Below are 20,513 nucleotides of genomic sequence, written 5' to 3'. Positions count from 1 at the left end.
TTGAATTTCTCAAATTTTGGGGTCTAAAAAGCTTGGTCTTGGTCCAAAACTCATTCATGATTTTTTGCAGAATTTTTAAGTCACGTTTACATGAGTAAATTTAAACTTTTAGGTTTATATGGGGAAATTGAATATTTTTTACTGAAAAATCAACATCATTTTTGTTTCTTCTGTGGAACCGAGCCAGCTGACAGTTTTTGTGCTAATTAATTTAATTCCAAAAGGAAATTTCCGCTAAAGAACTTTGTAGAAGACCGTAACTTCGTATCTTATTAGGCAAAAAAGTTATTAGCTATTTAGTAGAGGTATGTCTTTTCGCATAAACAACTTTCGACCATTTTTCTTGGTCAACCTTTTCTGATCCTTCGAAGGTCAGTTTTTATTAGAAATTTTCATCGAGAGTTTGCCGTCGGCTGTCAGCACTACAAAACTGTCATTGACAACCGGTAAATTCATTATGATTTTCTGACCAACTGAATACCACTACGAAAGCAACTAAATGTTGGAGCTTAAACTGCATTACAAAAACCGATTAAGGCTAAAACTAGACAGCACCACCTAGTATGCAACTAAGCACCAGTAGTGCTGCGTGGTTGGTTGCGTGCAAAGAAAATTTACTTTGCACATATCGTCGTGCACCTACCGCCCCCTGTTTATTCCTTTTTTTTAATTTTATTTTTTGCAAAACGAACCATTTCTGTCTGTGAGTGTATGCGTTTCGTCATTGACCAGATTCCCGGGAAAATTGAGTTTGTCGTGTTCCTGCAACCAAATGGTTCGAGTCGGGTTGATCCTCCCTATCGTTTCGTTTTTTAGCTCAAAGTTTTGATATGTGCTGGAACAAAAAAAAAACATGAAGAACGTCAGCGTCACACGCGAGGATTATCACGCGTTGACATGTTTGCTACCTACCCAGTCTTTTCGAACGACTCATGTGAGCTCCTGAGATGGATTTTAAATTATCGACTCCGCCAAACAGTTTGTGCAATGATTTTCTGGCCAGCTTTGTTCAAAAACTTTACTTTCATCAAATAGTAAACAAACACTGAATGAAATCTTCTTCTAGCTTTCACCGGTAAAATACAGTGATGCGATTTCACATGTGTTTAAACATTTTCTTCCAAAAATTAATTCCTGATAAAGGTCATTCCATCGTTTTTGGGTCATTAGTGCGGAAAGTGGATGTCCGTTCATCCTTTCGATCTCTTCCGCGAAGATCCAAAAAGGCCTTTCGGGCAAACGGCTTCTGGTGTTGTTCGGCACTTTGCATCCAATTTCCCGGACGACTCGAACCGGTAATTTTCATTTCATTCTGCTGATTTCCGTTCCAGTTTGCCACCTCCGACCGAACCTCCCACACCGACAAACGATCTTCGCTCAGTCGGGCCCCGAGTCGTGGCAGCCGATCATCGTTTGTCGGCCTCCGAACACATACGCAGTGCCGTCGGCAAAACGGTGGGCCCTCAAATGTCAGCTTTTCAGCATATTAGCAGGAAAGAACACATTAACTTTGAAACAGTGTGTTGTACATTCTCAATGGGACGCATCACACAACAACAAGTCGATCTGTAGGTGTAAATAAATAAAACTCGAGCTCTGGCGACTGTCGGCGATTTGGTTTCGAGTCTTCTTCGGGTCGGGTCCTAAGAAAGGGAAGATCCCGTGAAGCCGAAACCGCTTATTAAAACCTACTGGTCGGATTTATTTCGCCTATCATCCAGCACGAAGATACACGACAGCTGACCAGCATTAAAGCCGGCACGGCGCTGAAACGGCGACGGCAGCGAAAGCCCGACGGCAAATTTTGATTGGTGTGCCCGGTGGAAACTGTTAGACGACGACGACACGAAACAGTGTTGATGCGACTTTTTTTTATACGTTTTTGTGATTTTTGAAACACCCCTTTTAAGATAAAAATTATGGAAAAAGTTTCTTATTTTTATGTAGAATCCTCAATCGACATTTGATTGGCGATTGTTGATCGACAATTTCGATCGCCAACACTAGAAAACATTTCAACTCAAATTATTGTTCGTCACCTTCACGATTCACTCAACAACGCAACGATAGCAAAAAGTTCTTTGAAGTAAACTCACATGTACGAAAATTGTTTAAACTTACTTCTCAATTCAAAATTGTAGGCTGCCAAAAAGAGGCATCCCTGAAAACTGTAAATAAAACAAATCTGCTAAGCACAAACAACTACAAGTAAACTCTAGCAATTATTTATGCTATCCTTAGGTTGGATAAAAAACTATTATAAGTAAATAAAAACTATACAAAACAGGTTCGTCCCAGGAAGAATTGAATGATATTATCGTAAATTTATTATCGGATTCGTTGATTTTCCTCGTTTTTAGAAGTAAGTTCAAACAAAATACGAAAAAAACAAGCAAGAAATGTCATCCGCTGGCAATAATTTAATTAACTTTAAAAACAAATTGAAGCACAAAAATTTAGATTTGTATAATAATAAAAAACATGCTACAAACAAATGAATACAAACAAACAAACACGAACGCGTGTGTACTACTGTAGGCTCTAAGGCATTATGTAGGTTTAATTTATTGTATTAACTCTGTAAGTTCTGTAGCCGCGACTAGTTAAAAACGTGTACAAAATGTAGTGTTTAGTAGAACTTATAGGAAAACAAAAGTGGTACCATTTTCAAATCAAAACTATTATTATATATTGTGTTAGAACAACAAGCAATCGATGAAAGACCCTAATAAAGACAAACCAAAAGTATGCATTGATAGAAATAAATGATCTTTTTTCTATAAATATCACAAAACCTGTAAAACAAAATGTGAAATGGGTCTACTCTGGGGAAAAATTTCTGGTAAATAAATGTTGCATTCTTGGAAAAAAAATTTTTTCGAGAAAATGGTTCATTTCTGGGTTTCATTTTCTGTATTTATCATTCTGGGGAAAACCATTATGAGTAAATTTTTTCGGGCATTTGGAATACAATATTTTTTAGAGTTCTTTCTCCTGTATCTCACACATAATTTACATTGAAATATCGTAATTATAATCTCTAGAATATTCATTTTGAATATGTTATTCAAAAATATTCACGCGTTTTCAAGATATTTTGATTTTAATTAGGGTGTTGTTTTTAAAACAGCACTAAAGCATAGTTTTTAAGATGAACTGGACGCACTGTATATTATACCACAGCGCTCCTAGTGGATCGGAAATGTTTTGGCAGTACTTTGTTTTGGAATGTTTTCTCTATCAGTGCTACAAATTTTATTACGATTCGTTTTGTTTCGAAAAAGTTACATGTGTGAGAAACCTTATTCTTCATTTCATATTCACATTTAAAATTCGGATTCTAAAGAATAAGCATCTTGCTTCTTTGTGTGTAGGATTAAGACTAAGAGCAAGTTCACTAGTGTTGGGAAAAAGTGGTAGAAATTTTCACATTTTGAAAACTTTACCATGCAAAAATGTTTTCAAGATCTTGGAGCGTTGTATTTTTTTACAACACTGTTTCTATTTCAGCCTTATGTGATAGAAATATTGCTATTTTTGCATCACAGCATGCGAAAATACAACACGTGTTGTAAAAAAACTAGAAGGCCACAGATCTTGAAAATGTTTTTGCATGGCAAAGTTTTCAAAATGTGCCGTAAGTGTCAAAATTTCTACCACTTTTTCCCAACATCAGTGAACTTGCTTTAAGTGTATTGAACAAGTATAAGTTAAAGAGTATTGCTCACTGCGGAAGTTCAAGATCGCAGCGAACTGCGTTTGTAAACGTCAATGCCTTAAATGATTTTGCTCGCGCGCGGCATCAAGTGAGAAAATCATCGTCTTGTACTATCTGCAACAAGCAGTGTATCCTGAGAGAACTTAAAATTGTGTCTGCCAACGATTTGATGGCTATGAGAGCAAAATCTGGTCTTATCTTGCTTATTTCCTAACGGTACGAATAAGGTGTCGGATAACGCCCAACTGGTGTAGTTTTCTTCGTTTTAGAAAGGAATGAAATTAATGTATGTATATTGTCTCCACTTTGGTAGTTCCCATTTTTCAATTTTCATACGATCATTCTATAATGTACATGGAACGTAGATCAAAAAAGAATAAAAATGTAGCTACAAAAATGCTTGCTGGGAAGCGTCATAGCGGAACCAAGAATCGGAAACTGCATTTGAAGGTGTTGAGAACGATCAAGGCAAACCCAGGGCAGTCGGATCATGAAATCGCCAAGAAATTCAATGCCGACCAGTGCACCGCCAGAAGGATTAGTCTGCGTGAAGGAATACAATCATATCGGGCCAGTAAACAACCAAACCAAACATTGAAGCAGAATGTAGAAGCCAAAAGACGTGTTCGGAAGTTATAGTATAACTGTTGTACAACAAGATTCTAACGAAGTACGACGGATGCATCCTCATTAGACTGGCCCAAATTTGTATGGAATGATTTTTACAACATTTTTTTCAACGCGGCACCCCCTAGATTGGTGCATTTAGGTGAAGAAATGACTTTCTGAAGGTTTCATGTCATTAGGCAGAAGCACGAGCTGGCGCAAAAGACTTGAAATTTGTATGGAGATTTTCGGCAAAATGTATGAAAATCATCATACTTACACTCTTTGTGTTCTACAATATGTTTCCAGTATGCTAGAAAGCTCAGAATTTCAGGAATTGTAGTTCAAACAATGAGAAACAAGTTTGTAGAAGATTGTGACGCGATACGAGTTGACTGTGATGAGTTATTTGCAATTGAATGTGTGATTTTTTCGCATTTCATCTATACATCGGGAACGGTGTATACATAAGTAGATTATTAGTACTAACTTGATCGCATTGTCACACAATAAGAATAACAGATAGAAAGTTTGTGTCCTCGGCGGTTGTAGCTTATTTTATAACAAATATGTATCTTTGCAAAAAGTTGAAAGAAAGGTTTGAAAAACTATGAACTGCTACATGGCCGTAGGAACGGGGGGGGGTTTTGGGGGTTAAACCCCCCCCATGAGGGTCCAAAAAAGCAAGCGAGGTATTCTACTCTAGACTCAAAATTTTAAATTCATAATCAAATTGTGATAATAGAGCAAAGATATTCGAGAGTAACTATCTGGACTAAAAACTAATGCAAAAACCTCAAAAATCCATCCTAAGCTTAAAATCTGCTACAGTTTTCAAAATTTTCCCACTGCTTCATAGAATAAGGTTGTCAGATTTTTTTCAGCACGTATCCGGGCCGGACAAATCCATGCTATTTTATATTAAAACCTGGCAAAAGCCGGGTATTCGATTTCAAAATTGTCGACCCCAAATCCAGGCAATACCGGGCAATTTTGGTCCAAACCTAGGAATTGCTCATCAAAAATCTATAAAAAAAAAACTTTAAAAAACCTTTCATGATTATTTTTTTGAAACTTGCTGCAAAATTTTGGACGCATAATTAAAAAAATTACTACACAATTTGTTTTTTTTAGTTTGATTTAAGAATGAGAATGAAAACAAACCCGAGCAAAATCCGGGCTTTTTCAATGAAATCCGGGAAACGCGGCGGACCGGACTTTTCCCGAATTTTATATTAAATATCCGGGCCAATCCGATTAAAACCAGGCAATCTGGCAATCTGATTATAGAAATTCAGTTCTGAATATTAAATTTTAAATCAAACCCATTTTGAAGGTTCTGGTTCCATATTCCCATAACTAAAATTATATTTCGACATATTTTCGTATTTCTGATTGTGTATCAAGTTTAGGATTTTTGATTTTCTCTTCGAGTAATCATAAAAAAATAAGATTGGAAAGCTGCTTTGAAATCCTGGCTCAAATTCGGTTTTGCATTTCATATAAAATTTGAATAATGTTTCTCGAAAATCACATGCATTTTTAGAAGATTTCAAATTATAAAAAAAGAAGAATTTTGTTTTATGTTCATATTCGAAATTTTTAAAATTTATTTTAGCACAAAATTTAAACATATAAAGCTTCTAGGTGGCGATCCAAAATCATCATTTGAAATTCACATATTTAACCAGATTCACAAAACAGATCAAAAATCAATCATTGAAATGATGAATGAAGAATAAACCAGCTCTACAGAATTTAAATAATAGATTCGTGAATGAGGGCTCAAAGGCTTGGATAATAAAGTTCTTATCTAGAGTTAAGATTCCTAAATCATCTTTTTTGTACATTTCAAAAATCGTATAGAAATTTGGAAACAGATTCAAAGTTCAATTGAATGAGTTTTTCAATCAACATAAAATAGTTGAGAATTTCAAGAGAACATGAACTTAAAAATTTGCTTGTCAATTCAATTTCCAAATATCATATTTTTAATCAGAATTAGTTTGTACAAACAATTCAACTGAAAATCACAAATCTTAAGTAGAATTTGAGTAAATCTTCAAAGTTATGATTCCTGCAAAATATCCCAAATTATATTTAAAAAAAATCATGCACAAGATTTTTATCATGGAATTGATTCTTCATGAAGAATATTTCCAGTTAAAGAAACATGTACCTGATCTTCAATTAAAAAATCTGCATAAATTCTTTATTTTTTCAGTGTATTGTTAAACATTATTAATACTGCAGTTTTTAAAGCCTAATTTCAAACTAAAATCAAAAATTTAGTTCAAGTTTGCATCAAACATATTTGATCCGATTTTTTTTTTATCTCTTACTGTTTTTTATTTTGTAAAATTTTATTTATTTTCATCAAAAGTAAGAATCTTAGAATTTGCAATAGAGTTTAGAAGATTGGGCTAGTTTGATTTGAGTATAGAATGAGTTTTTTTTTTCAAAGAAGGCTACCCTAAAAAGAACTTATTTTATGCTCAAATCAAATAACTTTGATCTACCAGACTTTTAAACAAATTCAAAAATTTTAACTATCTATGAAAGCAAATTTCATATTTTGGCTTCATTATAAAAATTTAGCTCACTCTTTAGGCTAAGGACCACTGTTTTAAAGTTACTTTTTTTAAGGTTTTTTTAAATGACACTTTATCATCCTTGTCTTCTCATCGTCATCGTGTCTTCTCTAAAGTTACGATTTCATACAAAAACTATTAATCAGTACTTAAACATGAATTATCATCTAGTTACAAACATAATTTGTTTTATTTTTTTTAATTCGTGTGTTGTTGGGCAAAAAATCATAGGTAAAAATAAGTCACCAAAACCCCCCCCATGAGTCGGTTCTTCCTACGGCCCTGAACTGCTACATTGTGTGACGATGCGATCAAGTTAGTGCGATTATTAGCCCATACACCGTTCACAATATATCAAAGAAATGCGAAAAAACACACACTCAATTGCAGATAACTCATCACAGTCAACTCGTATCGCGTCACAATCTTCTACAAACTTGTTTCTCATTGTTTGAAATACAATTCTTGAAATTCTGAACTTTCTAGTATACTGGAAACATATTTTAGAACACAAAGAGTGCAAGTATGTCGATTTTTCATACATTTTGCCGAAAATCTCCATACAAATTTAAAATCCTTTGTGCCAGCTCGTGCTTCTGCCAAATGACCTGAAACCTTCAGAAAGTCATTTTTTCACCCAAAGGCACCAACCTAGGGGGTGCCACGTGGAATAGAATTTTTTCTGTTATGGGCCAGTCTAATCCTCATGGATGACGTGAAGATACGTGAAGATGGATTTTGAGCAGCTTCCAAGCCCAAAATTTTATAAAATGCAATAACTACATTTTCACAGTACATTTTTGAATTTGCTTTGCTGGATCTAATTTTTCAATGAACCGTTTTTTAGACTTAAATTTTAGTTTTCTTTTCGTTAATCTGATTATTGTTTTCATAAAGCATACGTAGCCTCTCAAAAATCTCGAATTGGAGTTTCTAGTCATATTGACCCGAACAGCTTTGGATGATTAAGATTACAAACTCAAAATAGTGCACCCGGAATATATACAACCTCCAAATCAAGAATAAGAAGTAAAAAATATAAGTGCTCTAAATAAAAGTTAAGTTTCAATGATAGGAGTAGGCAATGACTTTTGCTAATCGCACGCGTTTTTCTTTCGGTCCGCGAAAATTTTACAAAATTTAAATTTCAGTACGTAAGACAGTGGGGAACTAACCAGAAATGGCTTAAAGTGAAAGTTGCAAGGAAGTGCAGAAGACGAATTAGTGTTTTTTTTTTTCATAAAAAGAATTGCAAATCGGAAGCTGCAGAAACGGAGTGTTAGCACATTGAATTGAAATTTTGTTCTAGTGTGGAGGTCTTGGGTTGTTAGAGGAAGCGCATATTGTGAGGAGTGTGTGAAAATTTAGAAATAATTTGGACACATTAACACATAAATCAATTGTGGAAACCTCGAACGAAAAGGCAGAAATCGGTTCTGATGTGTTTAATTTTTCCCTTATGCGGTCTTCACAAATGTATTTTTCCTGCGCTCCGCTTGCTGCGATCGATTTTTTTTCCTGGGATTCACCTGTACCCAAGGTTATAAGATCACACGGATCTCTGACTTTGTCAGCAAGAAGGCGAGGAGAGCGCGGTTAGGTTCAGTGAGTTTGTTTGTAAACATCGGAAAATTTGAATCAAATGGATTAATATAGTTTCTTCTGCATAACATACCTGCCAGCTCAGGGGGTCGTTGGTTGGATCATACATACATACATCTTAGTAAAAGTTAAGTTTCAAAAATTCAGAATGCGTAGATTCGAATTAAAACACAGTTAAAAACATCAAGAAACAAAGTTCAGATACAATCAATGTTATCAAAAACGAATCATGATGTTTAGTTTTTAACTAAGGTTAGTTGCCCTACTTTGAACCCTTTAAGCGGTGGTTTTCATAAGTCCATGTTTTTCTCATAAATGTTAAGAAGTTTAGTATTTTTCGAAAAATCCATTTATTGTTTATGATCTCATTTGCAAGTTTTACTGAGATTTAAAGAGCATAGGTATCGCCGTTATTGATAGATTAACAAAGATATGAATGATCAAACTCTCCAATTTTGAACCTACTTTACCTTTTTTGTTGCTGGACTGGACCTTTTTTGGACCAAGATCTAATTTTCACCGCCCGTCAGCACAAAAGTTATAACTTTTTTGTACGTTTATTTGTAGTTAATTTGCAAAAAAAGCTGACAAAAAATGTTGAAAAGGCTCAAGATAGGTCCTAAACTACGTCCTTATGAAAATTCGCACCTTAATTGATTTCCGGGTATTGGTTTGTTTTTGTGATGTCAGGTCTAAACATGGAACATTATTGTCGAAAGTGTTCTATTTTTGGCCCGTTTACAAATTATGCGGGTTTTTAAATAATTTACTATTATTTTAAGAAAAATAGGTACTATACCAGTCCATATTCTTCAAATCGATAGTGGTTTCCCTTTAAACTCTATGGCTTGGACTGTGAATTTGTGAATTTTTCAGCGAAATAAAAATTTGGGTAGAGTCCAATCACATACAAAGTTAAATCTATGACAGCGAAATGAATTATTTCCAAATTTTGGCATTCTAGGACCCAAGTAGGCTCTTGGTTCGAAGTAGAGTAGGTCACCCTACATCAAAATATACTGAATTTGCTAGATTAATGAAATTTTCTCACTTTTATTTCATTAAAGAGTTTTAAATTTTTTATTTCAAAATTTTTAAAAAGAGTAACCAGAGATACCTATAAAAAAAAATAAACTGGCTAGGATTACAAGGTTCGGATTTCTATTTTTGCTATATAATCAGAACTTCTTAAGCGATTTTCATGAATAATACCGTTTTGGAATTGATTTGCTGTCTGATATTTTTTGGAAAATTTGAATGAGTTTCTTAACTTTTCAAGCATGGTTAAAAAATAATTTAAAATAATCAAACAAATTTATTCAGTAAATGGAACAAATAAAGCTTCCAGACCATTTGCTTGATCTGAATTAATTGGTCTGCACGGAGAAAATATATAGATTTCTCAGATGAGTTACGCATCTACAGGAACATACATATGATTGTTTGGTTCTGACCCGAAAATTCGATCAAACCAACCAAACAAATATTCGTTGCAAGGAAATGGATTGTGGCTTATATAGCAATACAAGAAAATTCATTAGGATGGCTGTTTCAACCATAACTGCTGTATTTCCTGATTGTAGAAAATTGTAGATTTAGAGTATAAATAAGAGAAAAGAGAAGCAGGTATAATCTTTTGTTATTTGCTATTTGAAAGTAAAAACATTTTCTTTTTTTAATGTAAAACGCATATATTCAATGATTATTTTCAGGACAAAAGATTTCGTGATCGGAAAACAAATTCGAGGCTTAGGTACTGGGGGAAGTTGGCCATGGCCCTGAAAAAAAAATATGTATTAGTTAGAATCGGGACTTTTATGCCAATATTCGAAAAATATTCAAACTTACATTGATTAAATTGAGGATTCATTTAATGGTTTTTTTTTCTACACCTTCCAGATTGGTCCCCCGGGAATTATGGCCCAAGTGGATGTACATATCTGAAAACAATTAAAACTGTTTGAGAAAAGAAAAATAAAAATAAATCAATGTACCTTCCCTGTATTGTGTAGGTAAATTATTTTAGATTCTAAATATTTCAAAATGAAGTGAATCTGTTTTACCAGGTTGCCTGAAGTTGATTCCGAATAAAAAAAATTCCCGAAAAATAATTTGCTTATAATTTCAGTGCTTTTTTCAATTTTTGAAATTCTCCAGAATATATCTATCCGACGATGTATACATATGAGGGGGATGGACATTTTGATCTCTATCCCGGATTTTTCAGTAGCAAAAATCTTACTGGAAACAAAGGCATCCAATTTTGTCTTTGCTTCGCTGTATCGCATTTCTCAATAAACCGACTTTCTCAATTCAAATTTTAGTTGTTTTTTTTCGTTTTTTCGATATAAAATAAATATACTTAGCATTTCAGTCGTTTCCTAATACTCCTCATACATAAATCTTATCGAAGCAATCCGGCCTGAACCATTTGCAGGATTTGTGGCCAAATCGACATCAGCAATCAGCACACCCGGGACAGCAAACAAGCTCTTTCCATTTCACACTTCCTCAGTTTCTCTCAAACTTAAATTGACAATATCCTTTTTTCCAATTTCTGTGCATCTCATTTTTTCTCCAGATTTTACAACCAATTCCACTTTTTCACTATCAACTATTTCCCTTTTTCTCTCATTTCCACACCACTGTCACTGTTGTTTGAACTGCTGTTTTTCACCAATTAGAAATCTCGCGCACACTGTTGGATTCCCAGCACTTTTCCAACGGATTTCGGTACTTTACGCTTCCGTTCGACGATTCAACAGAAACGCGAAGGGAAAAAAGTTTGCTGCTCTACTGGGTAATTACGATTACTTCATTCTTATACAATTAGTAACTTCAACGTTTCAAACCGGAAACTATTTCGAACCAGGGATTCAGAAGTTTTTGGTAAACAGGCCAATACAAATAATTCTTCCGGAAAATGAAACCTCCGGAAATATTACAGCGCTTTCATTCGTGTTATACGCTCTCTTAAATGGGCTTAGAAAAAACACAATTGAACTCTCTCCAATTCTAGAATGGACTTCATCCGGTATCAGTTTACTCCCTCAAATTTCATTTTTCAAATAGAAAAATAAACAAAAATTCCCTAAACGGCGTAAAAAAACGCGCCTGTTGAGATCGAACCAACGCCAACTTCCTCCGAATCGTAAATAAGTTTGAACACATTGAAATAAATAAAATTTGTTTATTCAGCTAAGTATTTTTCCACAAAAACTGGTATCTTTGGGTGATAATGACATTAAAAAAATCTTTTTCAGAAGGAATTTAGAATTAGCATTCAATAAATTATTGATGAATCAAACCAATCAAAAAGTTTTTTTTTGTATTTTTCAAGATTATGATATTTTTAAGAATCTAAAAGAGAGCTTTTATCGAAAAATTACAGACTGAAGAAAAGGACCCGCTAAAAAGTGTGCCACGCAGTTCGTTAAGTTGGTAATGGAAGTTGAAGATGTGTACATGTTTAAAATAAAATAAAATTGATTAAATAAATTATAAAACACAATCAATCATGTTCATACTTGTTTTATATCAATAATATTAAAAAAAATCCATGAACCATGTTTGAAATTGAAAAGTTGCGAAAAAAAAAATGCTACAATCCGTTAACATATGCAAACCATTAAAAAAAACCATAATATCCTTCTTTTTCCAATACAAATCCAAATACTAGTTTTGGATCAACTATACTTGAGTTTAAAAAAAAAACATTTGTAAGATCACATTTGTCGTAGCTCGTATCAACTTTGACTGTCTTTTAAGGAAATGAGTGAAATCCAGACGTCTGCGTTAAGAAAATCAAATTTTAAGAGCAAACGATACATGTGCATAAAAATGAAGGCAGACAAAAGTTTTTATTCCGGGCTAAACCCCCATTTTTTCATGAACCCTTCATAATTTGGACCGGTGAAAACCGCAACTTGTGATGTTGGAGCTTCGAAACTTTTAAAAGATTTCACTAAATGAACAGATAGCGCCATATTCGGTCTGATGACGATTCGGTAAAAGAATCATCTTGTGAATGACACAGGCCCACGTGAAACATTGCCGATCTTACACCACCCAAAAAGTGTCATTAACAAGATGTTCTGGTTGACCGAGAAGTACCATCCAAAGCGATCGATCGATCGGTCGATTGGCCTTTAGTAGGTAATCTCCCAAGACGGCCGCTTCTGAGCCCCTGACCACAGCCAGTCAACCAGCCGGCCATCCAAACAAATTCTCCCAGCGAGGGGTCCACCGTTTAATCGCGCAATCTAATTTCGATCGTCTGCGCGCGGCATCGTTCGGTTTCATTCTGACTGGATCGCTCTTGCTTGATTTGAACAAAACGGTCGGCAGCCTATAAATTTTCACAGAACAAAAAAGTAAGAGCTCTATATAGGTATATCCATTCAGCGCAGAGCGTTTTGAACTAATCGAAACAGAGATTATGAGCTTGTAACAACTTTTTTCTTCTTCGACTTTCCGCTTTGTTGTTCGGGACTGGTTCAGATCCTTTTTTTTTCTTTGCTCTCTTCTAGACAATTCTGTGTCGCAACGACCCACTGAAATCATCTGTCAAAACACATAAAAATACACGGGCCCGTTCCGAGGATGATGTTTATAATGGGATCATAAATTTTCATTAACAAATCTTCATTTTTTCACCTTGTTTGATTGTTTGATATGGTTGCCTTCGAAGAGGAGGTTGAAATATAGTGCTAAATTTTGTTCAGACAAATGTTGTTTTTGTCTAGCTTTTGGACAGTACTTGAAGTATTATTAAAAAAATATTTGCAATCCTTTTAGGAGACTTCAAGCTACGGCGAGAGCCCCCGAAAAGGTTATGACTTTCAAAGCCAGAGATAACATGAGCCATGAATCACAAACCTGCAAACCGAAGTCATTAATTGTGAGTCATTTGAGGTGAACGATTTGTTGAAATTTAAAATTTGGTAAAATTGACGGCATGCAGTGATTGGGTTTTTGGTGAACGCATTTCTGCTAATGAGATGATTGATGGTTTGAGCGAAGTTTCAGTTTGGGTGGCCGTGAACGAAAAGAAAGGTTTTGTTTCTGATGTTCTGGCGACCATCGAAAATAAAATAATTGAAATCAGGAACTTCCCATTTCATCAAAATAACGAATAAAACCATTGAATTCACTTCACTTTCAAAACTATTTGATTTAAGGTATTCAATATTTTTTTTTGCTGCTGACTATCAAACATTTTTCAAATCTTTATAATAATCAAATCATTTGCAAATGTTGAAAAGAACGGAAGATTGAGATGATGAAAATCTCGCGTGAGCTTTCATTACGTCGTATGAAACTCTTAAAATGATCCACAGATCCACAGATCCTCAGATCCACAGAAAACTGCTCCAAAAGATATCAAAACAACTTCAAAATTGGAATCTCACATATAGAATATTAAGTCCAGACTACAAATATTCTAAATAAAAAAACAGCTGCTAGTTTATGTCAGTTTATGATATTATTTTTGTAATAAAACTGTTTTTATACAGTTTGTTTCATACGACGTTATGAAAGCTCATGCCAGAAATATTCTTTCAAAATGGAAATGAAATTTAAATTCAGAGTTAAAAAAAAGTCAATTCGATATTTGATAAAAATGTCGAACGAATGCATAAGAGTAGCAATGGATGTATGGGAAAAATAGATTAACCGTCATACGACAGCGTGGTTAGATGCAACATTTGTTTCCTGTTCCTGTTTCTATTTTGATATAATGTTATCGATTCATCATAGAATGATTACAAAATGATTAAGTGTCTCCTTGCATTTGAGGTTAGTTATTAAAAGGTTTTGATTACAACAGATAATAAAAAATATCAAGCAAAAGATGTACAAATTTAACAATTTTCGATGCCAAAAAAAACTTTACCCAGCGTGCGGATTGGTTCATTGATATTGCCTCAAAACTATGTATTGGTTTTTTATCCTATTACCACACTGTTGGTGTAAAAATATTTTTTAAACAAACACCAAATTAGCTTAAAATTAAAATTCAATTATCTGTCTGAAGTAAGATGCAAAAAAATGCAAATCAAAGTGACAGTTTGTAAATTTCATTTCAATATGCTGGAATATGATAGACTGCATCACGCGTAGTCAACATCAAAATTTCCACCATTATTTTTATGATTTTAGTTGGTAGATTTTTTCGTAATATTTTTTTAACCCTAAACGTACGTTGTACCTTTTATAAAAAGATTAATCACCGTAATTTATATTTGTTAGGGTAAGTGAGCCCTATTTTGGCATGGTCCTTTTCTTGGCATGCCAACATGTCTTTTCATGTTTTTCAGGTCCAAATTGAGCTTAAAAAATTTTGAATATGTTTTCATTGCGAAGAGAATAATTTGTTTCAAATCTGTGCATACCGAATTTTATAATTGTTTGTATTTTAATAAAGAAGTTAATTTTTTCAATCTGCATCCGAGGAAATTATGTTGGAAATCACCGTATGAAAATCAGATGAACTCACCTTCAGGTATCAGAATGGGGGTAGGCTTAATAGCGGCACGTTATCCAAACATACGGGAAAATTGTGCCTAGCCTTTTTTTATCCAAGATTTCATCATTTACCTGAGAAACCTGAAAAACCTATAAAAGGAAGAAATAAATTCAATCTATTTAAGATGGCATAAAGCCTTTCCACTGGGGATTATTAGCATTAAAGCTCTTTTCTACATTCGGTAAGGAATGATAGAATGTTTTTTAAGTTTAATTTCTTAAACTCAGATTCGCTTAAAGCGTAAGATCCCAGAGTACGAAAACGTAGTCTGGCAAATGGGGGACAGTTACATATAAGATGGAAGGGATCTTCCACATTTGATTCACAACTACCACATACTGGAGATTCAGCACGCTGAATGTTGTGCATGTGATAGTTGAGTTTACAATGACCGGAGAGTGCTCTGATCAAGATGCTGCAATGAGATTTATTTAAAGTTAATAAGTAACTCGATATGATTGGAGATGGTTTTTCTAAAAATAATTTAGTTTGACGACAAGTGTCCAACTCTTCCCAGTATCGTTCATGCTGGTTAGAGGACCAAGTTTGAATTTGGTTTCTGAACCAACATGGTGATATTGGGACAGCCGGCTCTGGTCCGTAAAATTCCTTTTCCGACCCAGCTCTAGCGAGTTCGTCGGCGCATTCGTTTCCAAAAATTCCCTTATGTCCGGGTACCCATAGAAGGTTTAATCCATTGCCTTCAGCAAGTTCTTCGATTGCTTTCCGGCATGCGATTACCAGTTTTGATCTAGAACTGGAAGCACTGAGTGATTTGATAGCTGCTTGGCTATCTGAACAGAAATAAATTGTTCTAAACATAATTTTCTTTTGAAGTGCAATTTGCACTCCATACATAATAGCATATAGCTCAGCCTGAAAGACTGTACAATATTTTCCTAGAGGTTGAGCATATTCTATGTTCAACTCGTGACAGTAAATTCCTGCACCTGCACGGCCGTTGGATAATGAACCGTCAGTATAGAATACAATATGAGAGGACATTTGGTCCTCTACGAAACCTGATAACCATTCTTGAGGAGAAGGAAATTTGACTTTGAACCCCATGTAGGGAAAACTACTCGAGAGTGTTAAATCGTTTGGCACTAGATTAAACTTGTTTAATCTAACTAATTCAGGCCACACATTTGTATGACTCGATGATCTTTCGATATTTCCTGACAGCCAGAGACCAACTGCCTGTAGACGAAAAGCACATGAGAAGGCTTCCTGTTTTAAGAACAAGTGTAGAGGTTTGATAGAAAACAGAGCCTCTAGTGCTGCAGTAGGAGTTGTAGTGAACGATCCAGACATCCCCAAAAGACACATTCTTTGAAGGTGATTTAGTTTAGTCCGAACTGTTGCAACTTCTCCTTTCTGCCACCACACTAGACACCCATAGGCCAGAATTGGTCTTACTATTGTGGAGTAAATCCAGTGAATATGTTTGGGTTTGAGTCCCCAGTTTTTTCCGATTGCACGTCGGCATTGCCCGAAGGCCATGCATGCTTTTTTGATTCTGAATTCGATGTGATCAGACCAGTTTAATTTGGAGTCAAGAATGACACCCAAATATTTAACTTGATCAGACACGGTGATTTCGGAACCATAAAACAGCAGAGGGCGCACCCCGCGGGTGATACGTTTTTTAGTAAATTATACAATATTAGTTTTTAGAGGATTAACTGACAGTTCTACATGAGAACACCATCGTTCAACAGAGCGCAGAGCTTGTTGCATTATATCAAATAATGTGCTTATGCACAAACCTCTTACCAGCAGAAGATAATCATCTGCGAATCCATAGGTTGGTATTCCACGGTCATTGAGTTTTCTCAACAAGCCGTCTGCAACTAGGTTCCACAAAAGAGGTGATAGTACACCTCCCTGTGGGCAACCACGTGTGCTAACTTTTGTTATTGAAGCCTGTCTTAAAGACGAATGAAGATTCCTGTTACTTAGCATTGCGCTAATCCAGTTAGTTATAACACTAGGCACTCCATGAAGTAGTGCCGCATCCATTATTGATGTAAACGAGACATTATCAAATGCTCCTTCTATGTCTAGAAATGCTCCTAGACATGATTCTTTCTGTGAAAAACTATTTTCAATATTATGTACTACGTTGTGCAGAAGAGTTAATGTTGATTTTCCTGTTTGGTATGCATGTTGTGTCGCATTAAGCGGATGTTGGACAAGGCATTCTTGCCTGATATGATGATCAATTAAACGTTCAAGTGCTTTTAATAGAAATGAACTTAGACTAATAGGATGAAAGCTTTTGGCTTCGTCGTATGATGATCGTCCCCCTTTAGGGATGAATTTCACGGCTATCTGCCGCCAAAGTTTAGGAATATATCCATGAGCAAAACTGCTTATCATTATTTTTCTTAATATGTGTTTGAAATGATCGAAACCTTTTTGAAGCAAAACTGGAAATAAACCGTCACTTCCAGGAGATTTGTATTGAGCAAAACCATCGATTGCCCATTTGATCGATTCTGTAGTAACTATTTTCCGAGCAAAATGCAAGGAATCTAGATTTCCAGAAAAAAACTCAGGCTCTATCGATGAATCTTGATCAACACATCCTGGAAAGTGAGTATTGAATAGACAACTTAATGTTTCTTCGTCGTTTGATGTATAATCACCACTAGGGGTTTTAAGGTATGAAACCTGATAATCTTTTGATTTGGCTAAGACTTTATTTAACCTACTTGCTTCGTGCAAGCTTGAAATGTTTGTGCAGTAGCTCTGCCAACTTGAGCGTTCGGCAGCTCTTGTTGCTTTCCGGTAAGCTCTGCGAGCCAACTTGAAAGCATCAAAACCTTCCGTGCGCCTTCGGTTCCAAGAGCGTCTGCAGTTTTTTCGTAATGTACTGAGATTTGAGTTCCACCATGGTGTACTGTTTTTGTTGAATTTCAACGTTCGTAAGGGACAGGCTTCTTCATAAGAATTTAAAATAATTTCGGTGGTTTTTGCTACCACTTCATCCAACTCAGAAGGAGTAGTAATTTCAGATGTATATCCATGAAATTTAGTAGCAAGATGCTCCAAATATAGGTCCCAATTAGTTTTTCTTGGGTTTCTGAATGTAATTGTTTCTAAAAACTCACCTGAGTGTTCAAAATAGATAAACCTGTGGTCAGAAATCGATTCTTCGTTAGGCACATGCCAATTTGAAATTTCCTGAGAAATTGTTCTAGAACAAAGTGTGATGTCAATCACCTCTTCTCTGTCACACCTAACAAAAGTTGGTTTATTTCCTACATTTAGAATTTCTAAATCAGTGCTGCTTAAATATTCCATAAAATTTAAGCCTCTCAGATTGATATCTGAGCTACCCCATACAAAATGATGGGCATTGGCATCACAGCCAATTACAAGCGGTATATTTTTTGATTCACAGAATGAAATGACATTTTTTAAATCATCCGTAGGGGATGATTGTTCATATGGTGAGTATGCTGAACAGTAGACGTATTTTCTATCAGGCAGCGAAACCTGAACGACGCAAATGTCTCTTGTTGTTAGATTGGGTATAAGTGTTGCATTTAAAGAATTGTTTATCAATATACATGCACGAGGCATTATTCGGGCATTAGTCATTCCAATTACACTGAACACAGTAAAGTTTGGTTTGAGCAAATTCCCTAAGTAAAAAGTTCCATTTCGGAAATAAGGTTCTTGGACCAAGGCGATTGATGCAGTTCCATTAAGGATTAAACGACATAAGTTCAGTGTAGCGGTTCTTTTGTGCTGCAGATTTATCTGTGCAACCTTAATAGAAAGCATTTCTATCAAAGAATTCCACACATATTTCCATCACACACAAGAACCTCTGCACCTTCATATCGACGCATGAAGCGGGGTATCCCATACAGGATGAAAATTTTAAAATCGTGTGTATAATCTGAATCCCACGAGTTGCCAGGAAAAATACGGCCCTTTGCACCAGTGCCTGGCTATAGTGCAGACCTTAACAACGTTCTGCTTAAGATAGGATTATTATACACCCTCCTACCCCCACTTTGGGGCCCGCAGGCACAGAACCACCTTGAAGCGGGTGTTTACAAAATTTAGGAGAATACAACTCGTGCATGCGCATTAATAGCAATAAGCACAATTGGTGAATCCTCCCTGAAGAAACTTGGCTTGGAACCAAGCCAAGGTTCCCCCCTCCCAATGTGATAGTCGCATTTGAAGAATGACTAACGCATATGGGAAGTACTGGATAAGTCGCCTTTTACGACGTGGACCAGTATCCCAGTGGTAGTATTCTATAAGCCGCCACCACACAGCTCCAGCACCACAGCACCACACATGTTTTTCAGGTCCAAATTGAGCTTAAAAAATTTTGAATATGTTTTCATTGCGAAGAGAATAATTTGTTTCAAATCTGTGCATACCGAATTTTATGATTGTTTGTATTTTAATAAAGAAGTTAATTTTTTCAATCTGCATCCGAGGAAATTATGTTGGAAATCACCGTATGAAAATCAGATGAACTCACCTTTCTAGTGCAACTGTTAAATTCACATGCGCTTTCAAACGCGGACATTCATTTGAAAAATTTGCAATAAATACTCATGCTTACAGTTAAACTCGGCAAAAAATCAAAAAATACTAGAAAGACTAAAGAGTGAATATTTATTTAGGTTTTGAATAAAAATTTAAAACTAATTTTGTTCCTTTTCTTGGCATGCAACTTCAATCGGAATACACCACCAGTGTTGGAAGCTGGAAAAATTACATGTTCATTAAAGAGGTATTTTTGGGCTGATGTTTTCTTTAAAACTCCACTTAAAACTACGCACAGATGTTTTCATACTAATTGGGTTGTATGATAAGACCGTTACTATCAACTTAAGCTTCGAAATAAGTTGGAGAACATAAGTAATTTGACTAACTTAAAGTCATATCCAAGCATTTTAAATGCAAAAATCGCTATTTGGGAACCATGAATCGAGGGACATTGGTATGCGTGCGAACAACATTTGCATTGCAGTCTGCCGAGCAAAAGCCACGTGGTCTCCTACAGAACACAGTGGTTCGAAATATTAAAAAAAACTAAGTTAAATTAAGCATCTCACAAAACTTAAGATGTTTTTCTTATCTAAAATTTTTTAGATCGATGGCAATTTTGAATTTAGTATATAAAATACATAATTAATTGAGTTTTGGAATCGTTTTCTATTGCTTGGGAACTATATACCTACTCAGATTTAATTGTTTTGAATTTTATTCTAATTTTTTTTCATGGAAACAGAAGTTGGAAGTTCAGGAAAATATCGTTTGCTTTCCAATTATTCCTTAAAATATTTGATGTGAGTCGAATTAAAAAAACTGTTTTAGCAAGGTTTACATCCTAACATCTATTTGGCGTGTCAAACCACTGCGCAACACCCCGGGCATTCGAGGTGGCTCTTGCTAGAAGCTCATAATCTCAGCTAACAAATTCAAAAGG

This window comes from Uranotaenia lowii, chromosome 2, assembly GCF_029784155.1.
Source record: "Uranotaenia lowii strain MFRU-FL chromosome 2, ASM2978415v1, whole genome shotgun sequence".
NCBI lineage: Eukaryota > Metazoa > Arthropoda > Insecta > Diptera > Culicidae > Uranotaenia > Uranotaenia lowii.
The sequence above is the reverse complement of the archived record's forward strand: the minus strand, read 5'-3'. Positions refer to the sequence as shown.